The following is a 16586-nucleotide window of genomic DNA, read 5'->3' on the forward strand; positions in this document are numbered from 1 at the left end:
AATTTGGATTACAGTAGGGCGCCCACACAGCATGTTCGGTGCTTTCCAGACACTGAAGATGCCACACCTGCCTTGCCCAAAAAAGTTAATGGTTTACGTAGTTGCACAAGATGGTGCTTGTTTTGTTCAGGTAGATTGTAACTGTGAGTCTGCATTAAATTCAAGAACGATCCAGGATCACACCTGTCTGATCAGAGTTCTTCTCACGCAAGCAAACCACGCTGCCAGAAAGGCCAGCAATATCTCCAGGAGATCTGAAGGGCTTCAAAAACTCCCCTTAAGAGTAGGGTACCTGCTCCACTGTAGCTTACAGCCCTTATCTTTGGTCAGCAGCCCTGATAGCAGTCAGGTATAAAATGGTGGTTCTTTGTCCCCTTCTAGCAGGTAAGCATTCAGGCTGCAGAAGTGATGGTCAATACAGACCACACACAGACATTTAATATACTAAATGCTTTGAGTGTACATCTCTTCCTACCCAGCAGAAAAAGTCTTCCTTGAGCATTTTGCTGGTCTAAGAGCATGACCTCCACTGTAAGCAACTTCAGCTGCATGAAGAAAAAGAATAGATGAATGCTAAAACTTGTGTACCATGGGGAGACCCCTTGGTTCTGTAATTTTAACAGCTAGGACCACAATCCATATACAGTCAGTTCGATTTTTATTTTATAAATCCTACTTTTATTTTAAAAATTCTACAGGCACTGCTTTCCCAAGGACACAGCCCTGCTCCATAAGAGCTGCCTGGTCACTGCTGGAGATACTGCTGAGCTGGGCTGAGGGCTGTGAGCAATGTGCCCTAATGCCTGGTACCCATCCTCCCCAAAAACAGCTGAGACAGAAATGTGATCTTCTGGTCTTTCCAGGTGAAGAGCAGCAAGTTAAATAGTCTGCCTTTAATGCCAAATGTCCTACGATGACTTTCAAAGCTCAAATCAAAGCCTGATGTCCCAACAGCTCCAGGATGCACACACAGACAGACTTTGCAAACAACTAAATCACTACTCACAGAGCCGTGCTTGGTTCTCTACACACAGACACACAATGTGAGCAAACCTGGACTCAGAGAAAAAGCAAACCTGCAAACATGTGCAGCACCAGCAGGTTTCCAAGCTTCATCTAGAAAGAAGAGGAAAATAATTATCTTAGCTCTGAAATTTTTCAAAGCTTCTTCTCGATTTCTCTGTTCCCATTTGTTTCAGAACAGACTACATCCAAAGCAAACGGGATTGGAGACAGCTTATCAGCTCTTAACTCCTCCCTTTTCCTTCATGAGAAGAAAGCTATTAAAAGTACAACTAAAAGGAAAACAAACAAACCATCACAAACACAAAACCTCAGCTAAAAAAAAAACCAAAAACAACAAAACGAAGAAACCCCCTTCCAAAAGTAGAAGGAATCATCTATTTAACAGGAAAAAGTTAAAATTGACCAGACTGCAAATGGGATCTATTGAATATAGACTCAATACTAAGATAAGTAACACTAGTATTAAGCAGCAATATTTGTATTTATGTAACATTTATTTACACTAAGGGAGTCTGCACAGTGCCTATTCCAGCCAGTTTGAGTCCCTGCCCTAAAGAGTTTCCAGTTCAATGCAGCTCTCAGAGCATCTTTTGATGTCAAACATTCTATCTGTATAAGGACACAAACCTCCTCCTTTAGCAAATACATTTACACAGGTGCTTGCAGAAACCACTTCCCAAACTGCTTTCTATTTCTTCAGACTTGAAAAGAAAAAGGGAAGATAAGAGGTCAGAATGAAGTTAACTTTGCCAACAAAGCATATCTGTTCTTTTTCTCCACACCTCAACACCACTGCTGACAAACAACAAACACTGATTAAAGGGTTTTTAATGCCTGTGAAGGAAAGCAGACTCCCTGCAGCTGCACAGCAGCTGGGAACACTTGTGTTATTTAGCAGAAAAAGGTCTGACCCCACAAGTGAAAATGAGCTTGGTGGTCACTCATTCTATTCACCATCTGGGTACATTATAAGCACAAACAGAACAGCAGAGCCTTTTGTGATGGAGGTAACGAGAAATGGCCAAGGCATTGTAGTACCACGGTAACATGCCTTAGCAAGGCTTCAGGGAAAAGAGGGAGCAAGGGACACAAATGACACGAACGAACGTGAGAAAGTGGAAATCTATTGAGAAACAAATCTAGAGTTCACTACAGATCAAAACAGAGGTGCCTCTGCTACTTAGCAGCTTCAGTTCAGATTAGTACTGCAGAGTGCTGCTGCCTAACAAAACTGAGATAGACAAAACAGCACATGTAATACTTTACTCCTGTTTTGGCAGATTTCAAGTTTGAAGACCCTTAGAACACATCTTGGGAAAGGTGATTCATCTAGGTATATTCATATGGCACAGATCACCTGCTCATTAGTCAAAGTACTCAGACTGGCCTGACTTAAGTACAAATGAGCAATGAGTTCTCTCCTTCCCAGAGAGAACTCCTCAGGAAAACCATACCATTTTACACATTAAGGGAGACTATAAACTTCTCGACATTTTTGTTGCTGTTGGAAAGAATCATTTCACATTTTTATGCTTCGGTTTCAGGCTCCAAACTGGTGCAACCAGCCATTCTGGAGGCAGAACTGGAGCCACGTTCCAGTTTTAATCATGGCTAGACTCTCAGCCCCATGGCAGGTTGCCTACAGGGTACAAGGACTTTAATTTCAGCCACTGGTTTTGGACTTTGGCCAAGTTTCCTGCCATGGAACCATAATCCTAGTAGGTTTCACAGGGGTCAGAGATTCTGTTGTAAGCTGGAGACCCAAAATGCCTTGCTTCTAGGAATACAAAGAGGAGAGTTTGAAAGTCCTAAAAACTCTCTCAGGGTCTGCAGTCTTACAGATGCAGAAAGATACCAACCAGAGCCACCAAACTCCCAACAGCTGACTGGGCTGTCCAGCCTCTGTCCTGAAAGTGCCCACACAGCCTCAGAATCTAGCAAGTGAAAAAAGGCTTTTGAAGTGAACTTCCTGGGAAGTTTGTCATGTGTTTTGGGGCAGGGGAAGGAAGAGATTTATTTATTTTAATATACCCTTTCTGGAAACACTCACAGGTTTGTACTTCACTGGCACCTGGATAAATTACTAAGACACAGGTCCTCAAACTCCTCCATCTTAAGAAGTTCCACTCCTTGGGTGGAGATTTTTAGCATCCTACAGTTTTATACAGTTTTTAAGACTTAAGGCTTTCCCAACAAATTTCAGAAGGGCACTTCTCCCAGGTAGAAGGTACTTACAAGAAAGATATTGTAATACTTTTATTCCTTGAGTCACCCCTCCTGAAAAGTGAAGAGTCTAGCCTAAGTTAAAGCACCACTTACATTTCAACCCCAAGCCTCCAGCTGTGCAAACAAGAATGGGTTCAAAGCACAGAGCCTGTGCTTGAGGATGGTAAAGGCTGAGCAAATGCATGGGAGCACACTGCAAAGCCAGCAAACTCTAGATTTATTTGCATGAGTTGAATTCAAGACAGTTTTTTGCTCTTACAGGCTAGAAACTTAATTTTTCTACAGTGATTTTTCCTCTCCTCAAGCTTTGCTTTGTGTAAGTCACTACAATGAAGGCAGCACTTAAGGATTATGCTTCATCTGTTAGTTTACTTTTAGCTAGGAAATAATACTTTCGTTTTCTTTGCAAACTGATCCCCAAACATGATGTAGCAGCTGTGTTCTGTTTTTAGAAGGTGAGGTACTAGATCCAGAGAAGCTGCCTAATGGAGGATTTGAAGTGCCCACCAAAGGTTTGGGAAAAGTGCCCATCAAAGGTTTGGGAAAAGAGCCCACCAAGGGTTTGGAGAAACCCTTAGAATTGCACTTCACCTCAGAGCAGCTCTGTGGGTTTTTTATTGTTGATATTTCATTGTTCATAGAAAAAAAAGTCATTGCAGTCAGAAAGCGAACTTTTAAAATTCTCTATTTTTGCTTTTGACATGCAAGTTTATGGAAGTGCCTAACTACATTTACTTGTGGGAAAGAAAATGCCAGAGACACCAGGGACAAGAAATTAATTTCATATTTCAAAATAATCCCTTCTCCCACACAATTTTTATATCCACATGGCTGTATCGCCTTCATAAAATCCAACTTCAGTTTTGTAAGTCACAAGTTTAAGCATCTCATAAGTTCAGTACACCAATCATCTGAACAGTGGAAGAAACCCAAACTTAAACATAAAACAGGAACTTCATCTTAAGTCTCACATTTCTAACACGCAACTTTTAAATCTTTCTAGTAAGTCTGGCAGTATTAAGGTAGAGAATGATTTAATTTATTTGAAGTAATTACTTCAGTTTCTGTTAAAATTCACTCTCCTACTCAAACTATTCCTACAGCCAAGGTAACATGTAAGCCTAGAACAAATTCAAGATTATATTTAATTCGTCAAACACATTGACAGGAAAAGGTATGTTTAACTTGGACTATTTCTTCTCTTTACCTTTGCTACTATACATGTTGAACCAGATAGAAAATCCAAATGTTTGAACAGTCAAGCAATTAACTTCTTGTCCCAAGACAATAACAGCAAAACTTCCATTAATATAAAATGTGGAATCTTGTCTTCACTAAATTGTATTGTTTAATAATATAATCCAGTCTTTCCAGTTTAAGGAGTCCTGTGCTTATTCAGCATAACTCAAAAAACAAACTCAAAACACCCTACTGTATACCTTATGCCAAGTTAATCTTTCAGGAACCATATCCCCTACTTTAGTCTGTCATGACAGACTAAAGTTGTTGATCTCCACTAGCAAATGTAGCAGGATTACAACTTGGTGCTGTCACTAGGTGAGAAGTCAGTGATTCCATTGTAATGGGATATGTTTTTCTCAAAAGAAGCTCCCAGAAAAGCAGAAGTGTTGTATACTTCAACAAAGGACAGTAATTCAAGCAAGATTTCCATGAAGAGTGATCCCCATGCTTCCCAAACATTAGCATACTGAATGCTTCAAACCATTGCACAGACTCTTCCCCCTCGGCCCCAGGTCTCCCAAATCATGGAGACTGAAGTACTTTCTTACCCTTCACTGTATGAACCACTAAAAGTCAGTTCCAGGATTTGCAGTCTTCTGTGGGAAGTCTAGCCACTTACAGAAAGTGGCTGTGAAATAATACTTTCTTGAGCCTATTTTCCCTCCTGCATTACTTTTAGCAGGACTGGCTATGCAGTCAGTCTAGGAATCCTTCTTCCCCATTTGCAAGAGCTTGGAGTACTGGAATAGTCTTGATATAAGCTCTCCATGTGAGTCTTTGGTATGTTCTGTGGGGTTACACATAAAATGCAAGAATGTCTGATGACAACTAAGTTTTGCTGAAGCATTCTTAAATGAATAAGCTGTTTGATGAAGTATGAATTCTCTGTTGATTTTTCATCAGTAGCCTGATAAGTATAAAGGGCTTCCTTTTAAACCCAAAGCCCCTAAAATTTGTCATCATCATCTGACATCAATATACCTGGATCCCCTTCTCTTAAGCATCTTATCATGCTGTCTTTCTCTCAACAATTCCAAGTACTTTGCCCTTTACTTGCACAGTGTTATTGCTGAAGAGTCTAAGTAGAGTCCCCAAGTTGGTTGATAAGCTTTCCAAATACCCCAAACTAGCAAGATAAAAATGACATATTCTCCTCCCATAACCCCTTTTTCCCAATCAAACAGAAGTTTCTAGCCATGCCAGAGACTGCCCACTGCAAAAAGCAGATAGCAAGTCTTACCAAAGATAGCCTCATAACCTCCTGAACACTGTCTCCTACATAAGCACCAATCCCTTTGGCATGCACAAAAGGCACATTATGTAATCACTCACAGCCAGACATACAACTGAGTTTACCTCAAGCCAGATACCCTTTCCCCTCTTTCTAGTCTATACCATAATCACTGTCACCCTTCAGTCACAGCCATATATATATATTAGACACTATTACTGTAGACAAAGCAGGTGTATGAAGACCACCACCACCTCTGGAACTGCTCTATTCTGCTAGAAGATAATCTCGTAGGGGGACATGATGACTGAACATGCTTTACAAACTCAGTTTGGCAGCCACATCTTCAGGGTTGAACTCCAATGGAAATAAAACTATACAAGGGCACTTCTTCCATCACAAATTATTTGTCCTTGTAGATCTTCCAGGATGGAGAATGCCACCCATTATAACTCGATAGCACTACAAACTTTGGTCCCTAAATCAATTCCTCAAAAATGCTGAAAGAGGCATTCAAATTGAAGCTGGCATCCAGCCTTCATTATGTTTGGTGTAACTGCTGCCAACAGCAGAACCAAGAAGTAGATACTAGAAATAGCTGATCTCATTAGTTCAAAACCTACCAAGGGCTGGCTGCCCATCAGGAGATGCATACTAAATGAATGCCAAGTCTGAAATTCCATTGCACAGAAGGGATATTAAAAAAGGAGATACTGAGAACACTCAAGGGTTCACTTTCCTTAACTATATCCTTACCCCTTTACAATCCAAATACAATGCTTAACTGAAGATGGTTGCATCAGGAGCTTCTCCCCACTTCATGCAGCTTTACATTTACTATCATCAGCACTCCAGTGCCAAAGCTTCTGAAGGACTGTCTGGGGACAGAACTGACACATCTCCTTCTACGGGCCTACCTTGCCATCTCCGGAGAGCTGCTCAGAGCTGGGTTCTGGCCTGATCAGCTATACAGAGTAACAGCCTTCACCACCCACAGGTCTCAAAGCTGTACAGAGTAACAAAGGAAGTTGCTCCCATTGCTGTATTATTCCTCTGAAGTGTCAGAGACAGCAAAACTGAAGAAAAGACTGGAATTTCACCTTGTTCATACATAATATCATGTACTCTTATTAAATACAGAGTAACTTGTGAAAGCAGAAGCAGCTTTCTTACATTTATTACTCACATTATTCCAGTACTGTTAAAAAAGAAAGGGTTTTTCCTAACAGCGTAGAGGATGTGTTATCCCTGGACTTCTGGTTTATAGACTAATTGGCAAGAATAAAGACATTTTCCTTACCAGAAGAAAACTGGTTGGTTAATAGATAAATTAACTCTTCAGTTAATTGCCATGAGGTACTATTGACTCCCCCTACATCTCACTGCAGTAGTGATGTCCACCTACCAACACATGCAGTTACTTAACATTAAGATCATATGCATCTGATCTACAGACAAGTAGTTTCAGAGATTCAGCTTTCTACAAGTCAGATGACAACTTTTAAAAAGACCATTTAGAAATCTTAACTCTTGCTTCAGCAGGCCAGCAGAGAGTCTTCTGAATAGCCCTTCAGTAGGATGCTGTCGACATCATAAGTATCCCAGGCTTGGCTTAATACTCACTGCTTCAAGGGCCAAACCCACCTTGGTGTATTCTACAGTGACCCAGACAGACACATTAAACACAAGGCAACTTTTAAATTCAGAGTGAAATAACCCAACCCTGATAACCAAGAAAAAAGTGTGCCAGCCAGGAATTTAGACCAAGAGGGCAAGAATCAGGAAAGGAAGTACAAAAGCAAAAGGAAAGCCCTGTAAAAAGTCAGAAAAAATTAACTTTTCCTTCCAACTCACTAAGGGAAAGATTCATTGTTTCATTACTTCATTCTGTAGTTCTGTTTGCATTGTATTTTACAGTGTTTACCAGAAATTCTCATCCTTTTACTTACATTTAAATTAAATGCTTCCCTCAGTTTTGTAGGCATAACCATCCAGAGTTTAGCCCTGGGAAGAAAGTGCTGGACAATGCTTTCTTAGACTGTCAGGCAGTTATAGCCTTTTGGGACAGCATAGGCAGTAGCAGAAAAGCTTTTCCCACTACCAAGATCTTTCTGGATCACAAATTGAAGAAGCTGCTGCACAGAAAAGCTTCAGGATAGGAACTTCCATTCTGCTGGCATGAAACTCATTCTCTGCTCTCCACTCCTGCCTCAAAAAAATAGTCAGTTATTATGACAGTCTAAATATATGATAAAAACCTTTCCAAAAACCTTTCATGCACAAGATGCATGAACTGGTTGCTTCAGGAATTTGAAGTGCTACAGAGAAACACTTCTAAGATAATGTGCTTGTGTGAGGCAAGAAGGAAGAACCCTTGTCAGGGGCACCATGGTTAGCTCCAATGCCATCATCTTCTGTCAGACAACATTCAGAAGAGTAAGTATACTTCCTGATTCCTGCAGACAGGACTTGTTTACAGTAATTACTTGTGCCGTTCTTAAAAATTGTACCAGTAACTAGGTGCTGACTGCTGAATTTTGAGAGGAAAGAAAAACAGGTCAAGCATCTCTACAGCACTGCCATTCACTGAAGAGCCAAACTAGGCAACACCATTTCAAACTAGTAAGTTGTTAGTGTGCAAGGTTTTCCAGACTGTTCAAACACAGTTCACATGCCTTCCAATAGAGCTTGGAAGTAAGATGTTGTATTTTAGCACTACTGCTGAACTACCCAGCAATATTACTCCACACTAGCATGAAAACCTGCTTTTGCATGAGAATCTGTTTACACAGGTCAGGCATATTTTCCATACTGAAGTGACAGATGTGGTTTGTATGATGTTCCCAGCAGAACCTCTCCTGCTGAGCTCTACAAGGAATCACAGAACAGAATCATTTAGTTTGGAAAAGACCTCTATAATCAAGTCCAACCATTAACCCAGCACTGCCAAGTTCTCCACTAAACCATGTCCCTAAACCTCATATCTACACATCTTTTAAATGCCTCCAGGGATGGTGACTCAACCACTTTCCTGGGCAGCCTGTTCCAATACTTGGCATCAATTTCAGTGAAAAAACATTTCCTAATATCCAATCTAAGCCTCCCCTGGTGCAACTTTAGGCCATTTCCTTTTGTGCTGTCACTTGTAACCTCAAAGAAGAGACCAACCACCACCTGGCTACAGCCTCCTTTCAGGCAGTTGTAGAGGGCGATAAGGTCACCCTGAGCCTCCTTTTCTCCAGACTGAATAACCCCAGCTCCCTCAGCTGCTTCTCAGACTTGTGCTCAAGACCCTTCCCCAGCTTCACTGCCCTTCTCTAGGCACATTTCAGCCCTTCAGTGTCTTTCTTAGAGCAAGGGGAATACATCTCTAAGCAGTCAGGTTGCTGCTATGAGGTCTGCAGTTTTATTTTGCAGAATGGGAAGCAAGGACAGTAGTGTCTTCAAAAGAAGAAATATTTACAGGTATCTTGATGCTGCCCCAGACTGTTGATATGAGCTTCCCCAGCAAAATACAAAATCCCTTTTCCACCAAAGTGTTTCCCTTCCTCCCACAGTGTTATACATACATTTAAGCCCCCACTCCCAAGAAGAAAGGTGTTAGTGACCGATCTTAATACAGGCTGTTCACTCTCAGGGTGACAGCTTTTTCACAACATTTTGTACTATAGAACTGTTTATTTTAGAGTGTTTACTTTCAAGCTACAGAAAGGGCAATTCTAGCTATACTGAATTTTTCACACTTTTTGTGAGGAGCTGCAGAATACTCATACTGCTTCCTTATTGCTAAAAGCAGACATGCTTTCCTTACTTTCTGGGGAAATAAGTTTTGAGTCTTTCCAGTTCTACAGCATTTCATTTTAAACACAAATGAAGTTAACTTTCATTGTCATCAAGCCCCTTGCAGTGAAAAGCTATCCAAGCCAGTGGGCTTGGATATCTTTGGTATCTTTTTTGGTATTGTCATACATGAGCTGTTCTGTCTAGGACTGACAGCATTCCATACAAGTAGCCATCTCTAGTTCAAATTCACACAGCACTCGCCAGGGTAATTTTCCTCCAGTTGCCCTTCACTGGGGTTTTAGAAGTGCTCAACCAGCTTTGTGCTGTGATCTGTGCATCTCTCTAGTGGAGGCTAAAAAAATTTCTAATATACATATCAGTCTGTTTTTGCTGTCTGCCTCCCCAATGGGAGCAGGATATCAGTCTTAATATAAGCAAATATGAGACCTTTGCACAATAAATCTTTGACACAGATAATTGGCAAGATTATTGCAGTCTCTCATCTTCCTTTTCAGGGCATGTTATTGAAAAAGCTATGGGAAAACATCTGCGGTTTTATCTGGATTCCTCAGATTTTCTGGATCTCTTTCCGTCTGGTCTAAGACCTGGCCCCCGTACAAACACATACTCAGGCTCACTGGTCAGGCTTCTCACAGCGGACAGAGACCAAACTGACATTCTTAGCTGACAGACTTAAAGCAGGCTGTGATATCAACTTCATACAGCTTTGTAACTGCTTCAGACTGTGGAGAGTACTCACACCATCACCACATCTAGAAGAGTACAGTGAGCTTCTGTAAAGGGTTAAGCAACTTGCTTGCTTTCTTTGTGCATTCTATAGCTTAAGAGGCCACTGGGCCAATATCATCTGAAGAAATGTGCTTTTCTGACCCAAATAATTGAGGTTCCTCTTCTGACTGGGAGGAAATTGCCCACCTTCACAGCAGCCTGGGCCGTGGCAAATCAGAAGATGATCCCAGGAAGAAGTGACACCAACAGAAAGGATCAGAAGCAGCAGGAATTGCTTTATCACTGAACAGCACAGCTGAAGGGTAGGCTGCCTAATGCTCATGCAATACTATACTGCTTGAGGGGATAGCAGGCAAGCATTGGCAGGGAATAGGGAAAGTGAAATATTACTGCTCACTTCTCCCCATTCACCTGCAGCCACCCATGCAAGAATTACACCATGTATTTTTCCTCATTCAAATAAGACAACAACAACAAATTACACGCCCTCACTCTGCTCAAATGTAAGCCTCAGGAAAGGTCTAGTCACCATAGCTATAAAGTGCTGCATGCCCCAGTTGAGGTTCATTTAACAACAGGTAGATAGATGGCAATAATGAAGGCCTAGATTGTGGTGATTGGAACACGCTGCCCAAAAAGCAGCTCAGAAGTGTATAAATGTTAGCAAGACTGTTCTCAGCAGGCTTCTGGCTGAGCAGGAGCCTGTTCCGGTGCAAAGGACCTCTCTCTTCTCCTCTCCCTTCAGCTTGGGAACCTCTTCAAGATGAAGAGTTATCCCAGGCACTAGTTGTCTCAGCAAACATGGCTAAATCCTAGTTCACCTGAAAAAAATCTTGACATGCTGAATCAAATATCGTTCCACTTTTTACAAGCTTTTTGGTCTATACCATGAGGCAAGAGATAACTGGAGGGGTAATCAACTTGAAGAAATTTAAGGAAATCCAGCTGTACAAATAGGAAGGGAAGAGTTAAGAAAAAATTAATTTATATTGTTTGCTAGGACTCCAGGCAGATACTAGGTCAGTTTAGGTCAACTATTACCCAAGAAAAGAAATATCTGGGTTTAAGAACTTGGAGTGACAGTTTCATTAAAATTGGTTTAATGGGTGCATGAGAAATGGCTGTGTGTCTGGCCTTGCTATAAGGTTTCCTGGACCTTAAAGATATAGGCACCAGAAAGATTCCAGACTGAATCAAGTTGCTTATCCTTGTCAATCCTGATTTTGCCATGACTGTTTGCTCCATATGTTTCTCCACTCAAGTCTCCTTGTAACTAGACAATCCCCTTTTCTTACTCTAACTTGCTGATACTTCGTCTTTGCTCCTTTTAAGTTTCAAACAGGTCTTACACATTTCATCTGCCCCCCTTTCAGTGCCTAACTGGAAAACACTGAAACCTTCGAGGAAACTATTAAAATCATGAAGAGTCATCTCTGATCCTCCCAGCTGAAGTCTGCCAGCTCTCACACAGAAAGACCACTCGATACCTGACTCTGCAAAGACATTTTCTCCCTAGCAATTACATTAAAATCTTACATATACAAATATTGTTACCAGCTCCTGCACCTTCTCCCCAGGTTTATCTGCAAGCCAGGCTGCCAGTTGATTTCTACCCCTCCTCACTATTCTAGGTCCTCCACCTTCATCTGAACTTCTGCAGCTTCCTCGACCTTTCTCTCCTCCCACTTACAGTTACAAACCCAAATAATTTCACTAGCCAGTTTCTCATTTAGAATTCAAGTAGAAGGAGGAAGTTATTAAGTTTTTGAGGAAGCTCCTCAAAAACCCTAATTATACTCAGTAATTCGGCTCTATCACTGGGTATTATTTTGATCCCCAACCCTCTGTTACTGGTTACAGCTCAAGTACCACCATATTCCTTTGTTTTCCAGGACTTCTGACTCCAGACTACAGAGAAAAAAGTCAGTTCAATGTTGGTGTGGTTTTGATCATCAAGCCATATGACAAATTTTACATCTTGAAATCTGAGATTTTATTCCTATTAGTTTTCAATAAGAGGGAAAGGTAAGTGTAGCCTAGCACAGAGTTGTTGGGCACAGAGCAGTGAATCAGTAGCCTAGTTTCTTGCAAAGATTTTTAGAAGCACCCCACAACAGTTACACTGGATATAAAGACAGCATCAAGAAAGCATTAGTATTACCCAAAATAAAGGCAGAATGGAAAAGAATATGAAAAAAAAAGCAAACTTGAATTCTTCTTAAGAAAATACAAACCATCAGAAAACAATATCAAGCTGTCCTGCAGAGACTCCACTTTCTGGATTCAGCTAGCTTCATCCAGTGTCACCAGAGCCTGCTAAGAGCACAAGTACATTAGGGCTCGCACAGGACTAGGATTTATTGCAATTTCCAAGTCTGTCTGTTAAGGCTCAGCCAAGGAACTTCCTTCTTCCCTCTCCCTCCCTCACTGGAATTCCCTCATTAGCAAGCACATACTTCTAAGAAACTTCTTAGAAACACAAACTTCTTAGAAAAACATTTACAAGAAAATTTAGTCATCAATAACCACTAGGTAAAAGGGAGGGAACACTTTAGGAGGTAAAACCAGAGCCAGATTTTGAATACCTGTGAGCAAGGTGCAAGGGAGGAAAGTCTGAAGTCTGCATGTAAATAGATTGACAGCAGTTTTTGGCTATAATACAGATTTATATCCCTTGCTTTTCTCACCATTCTCCATGCTCATACCCAGAAGCAGATTCCATTATAAAGTGTGAGGCCTGTATCACAGTGGTATCTACATCTGAGAATTCTTCTTAAAATGGGATCACCTAAAGTTCTCTAAATTAGACAAAACATGGGTTTGCACTCAACAAATGGACTATTTCTGTGAGTTAACTTGCACGAGAAAGCCTGAAGCAGGATCTGCATATATCCTTGAGCATAGAAAGAAGCTTTTACAGAAGTGCCAGGATATAAGTATGAATCCTTAAAAGCCTGTCACTGAATGAATTGCTACAGAGCACAAAGCAAAGCTGGAGTGCCTGGTCTCCCCAAAACACAGGTCACCTTGTGATAATAACACTTGCCCCAAACATTTTTCTTCAAGTCAGTTATCTGAACTGGCATGCTCTGAAGGTGTGTAATGCTTCAGGTGAATAAGTACTAATAAAAAGAGGCTTAGGTTGAACTGGGAAGAGATCAAACCAAGGAATGAAAATAGCATCCTCACAGAAACTCGGTATAATGTGAATTAAGAGATGAGATTTTTGTTAGAAGATGATTACTATTGTTTCCCAGGAAAGCTCAAGGACCTGACAATTCTGTGAAATGGCAGCATTTTAGTATTTTAGTATTTTTATACAGAAAAGAGCTCTTGTCCAGCATTTGTGTCAACTCAAAGAGGAAAAAAGTGTACTTGCACCAAAACAGTGCTCTGCAAGGAAAGAGTCATAAGACTCTTTTTTAGCTCAAAACCAGGAGATTGCTCTTATAGGAGGATGCATAAATCACCTAGCCTTTGCAAAATTTTACAATTAGCATAATTTGGGTAGCAATTAACCTGAATTATTGGTCAAATTCATTAGGCACATGGTAAGTACATAGGAAAGACAACCCCATTCTATTCTTTCCTCATCTTTTTTCTACAAGCACAAGCCATCTTTAGCAGCAGAGGCAGCCCGTGACAAACATTATTTTCAAATAAAATTCTTCACACTAGTATTAAATAGTTCAGGCAGAAAGAGATTGTTACTGGTTTGGAGTAGCACTACTCTTCATAGCGGTGCCACGTGATAGATTCAGAAGTAGATACTGGAACTGCTCATCTTCTTCTCAGTACTTCACCAGGATTCCTCAAAACAGGGAGTCCACATCCATAGCAATGGCTACTCAAATGGACTTGTGCCATAATGGATTAATTCAGGCAATCTATAATTAGGGACCTGCCTGGCAGGCTCACTCTAGCTAGCTTGCTGACTTAAGACTTATCACCTTGTCCCTTCATTCCACTTTCTACTTAAAATCATTCCCCAGCATAACAGTCTTCTGATAAAGTTTACCCCTTTCAGGCTTACACCAATCATTCTTCTTCCCATGAGCAGCAAAAATCAGCTATTCTTCCACCCCTTTGACCTGCACCAGCCCATCAAAAGCAGCAGCCCCACAATCCTGAACACACTGCTTTTTGCATTCACACAGCATAGTTTACTAACTGGAACACAGGATGCTAGAGCCACAGCAAACTGTCCCCCACAAATATATACCACACTTCCACTGCAGAAATACCATTTAAGGTCTGTTTTGAGGTACCTAATAAACACTTGATAAGCTCCCACAATAACTTTCTTCACAGATGTTCTGACTATTCCACTAGGCATTTCTATTACCTTTATGCAATGTCCATGTATGCAAAGGGTATTTCTCCAAATGCAGAAGTTACTTTCATTTTTGTAGAGTTAAAAGAATTAAACTAGTAGTCAGAAGACAGTAGGTAGTTGAATGGGACAATTCCTTAAATTTCTTGTTGCTGTGTGTCTTTTTAATAAAAGAATCAGCTCGATATTTTTTTCAACAGCTTGTTTGTCAGAGAACTTATTTTACAGTCATCATGAGCAGAACTATTCACTAACCTCTAGAATTCTTCCCACCATCTAAACTGTCTGCATTGGCTTAAGGTGCTGGAAGAATATCTGTGTCCTAACCACATGGAATTGGGATTCTCAAATCTACTGACCTCTTCAGCTTGCTAAGCTTAAGTTCTTCCCAAGAAGAGTGAAGAAGTGTTGCCTGAGAAAAATAAGTTATTTATTCTTAATGAAATTAAACTGTTGATAAATCAGAAACACCAGAGAAATCCTGTAACTTTTTGCTATCTTAAGAACTGTTTTACATGGTGATAATGGTACCCAAGCCTACAACAGCAAGGAGCTTCAACTCTGCAGTTCCCAAGCCAACACAGCACTACTCTTCATAGTGGTGCCACGTGACAGATTCAGCAGTAGATACTGGAACTGCTCACAGACACAAAAACACCCTAAACATTTTTGCTCTTGTATGAGCTTTTAGGCAGGAATTCTCTTAGGAGCTGTGCATCACTTGAAAAAGAATAATTTGAGGTCCTACTTAGGAACAGGAACAACTAAGATCCCATCAAATGCAACAGGATACATACTTGGCTGCTTCTTATGAAATAAAGAAGACAGGTAAAAAAAAACAGTTTAAAACATCCCTCATTAACTGGATATTGCATTAGACACTGCCAAATAGCTGTTCAATGGGGATATATTATACTCATGCTGTGCAGCTTCAGAGGTTTTGCACTTCTAAGACTTCTTTCATCTGTGGACTACAGCACATTTACTAGGAAAAGGGCTCTGACACATACCTGTAAGGCAGGCATTGTCCCACTCTAGGTGAAAAGCTTTAGAGATGATAACTCACTCAAATTCACAAAACAAGCTAGTAGAAAAGAGAAAAGAGAGCACAATCTACCACCATTCTTCAGGCATTTAATGTCGGGTAAGGTATTCACCCTCAGCCTCCAGTCATGTTCATAGTTACCAATCAAAAGCACATCCAAGAAAAGAGCAGATAATGCAGCACTGTGGTCAGGTGTAGAACTTGGTTAACTCCTTACACCTCAGAATTCTTTCCTCCTACCTCTGAGCAATTACAGCTGAGGTTTCATTTCCATGCAATGTTTGAACAACAGGGAAGCACTTGCTGATTCAGCCTGAGTGTCTAACATAGGAAATAAGAGGATAACACTGGACAGCAGGGAATGAAACAGTGCTATTGCTTTAACTTAACCAGTACAGCCAACACCCTTCAAGAGGGAGGGTTAACCAAAAACCTATCGCTGTTCTCTTACACTCCTGCATGAGTGTTGCACTGCGGACAAGACAGATTACCACTATGTACTGTCCTCAATTTTTTATCTGTCAAGGAAAGGTTAGGTAGAAATATGCAAAAAGGAACCAATGGTACCAAAGCTAGAGTCAGTCCAGTTGAGTGGCAAAGTGGCATGTTTATTGTGGAGTTACTTAACTTGTTTGGGGTTTTTAAAGAGGTTACACATGTAATAATCTAAATACAAGAATTAAACTGCATGGATCCAAGTCTCAAATTCCACCTAAGAGTAACATGCTAGTTTTTGTTATAAAACTAACTTATAATTTCATTAGCAGCTCACCCAAAAACCATAAAATGCTAACCCTCACTTGCAGAGAGGCAAGTTATTCCTTTACTGAGCTGCAACAGCCTGCTTATCCTTCTGACAACAGTTGGTACCTTCCCCATCAAAGGAGACTGCTCAAAACTAGAAACTTAACACTATCCTGATGCTCCAAGTTTGACACAGAGACCTAGAG

The 16586-nt window shown here is 40.7% G+C and overlaps 1 protein-coding gene across 7 annotated transcripts in view; it reads right to left on the reverse strand.

Moving 5' to 3' along the window:
• The window catches only part of SMOC1 (SPARC related modular calcium binding 1), a 128867-nt gene that overhangs the window by 90752 nt on the left and 21529 nt on the right, over positions 1-16586 (reverse strand). The window contains exon 2 of one of the 7 annotated variants that reach the window (XM_077180286.1): positions 1077-1116. The exons of the other annotated variants lie outside the window; for them this stretch is intronic. The gene's annotated coding sequence lies outside the window, so the exon portion shown is untranslated. The remainder of the gene's footprint in view (positions 1-1076; positions 1117-16586) is intronic. 7 annotated transcript variants of the gene reach the window in all.

Source organism: Agelaius phoeniceus, chromosome 6 (genome assembly GCF_051311805.1).
Source record: "Agelaius phoeniceus isolate bAgePho1 chromosome 6, bAgePho1.hap1, whole genome shotgun sequence".
Lineage (NCBI taxonomy): Eukaryota > Metazoa > Chordata > Aves > Passeriformes > Icteridae > Agelaius > Agelaius phoeniceus.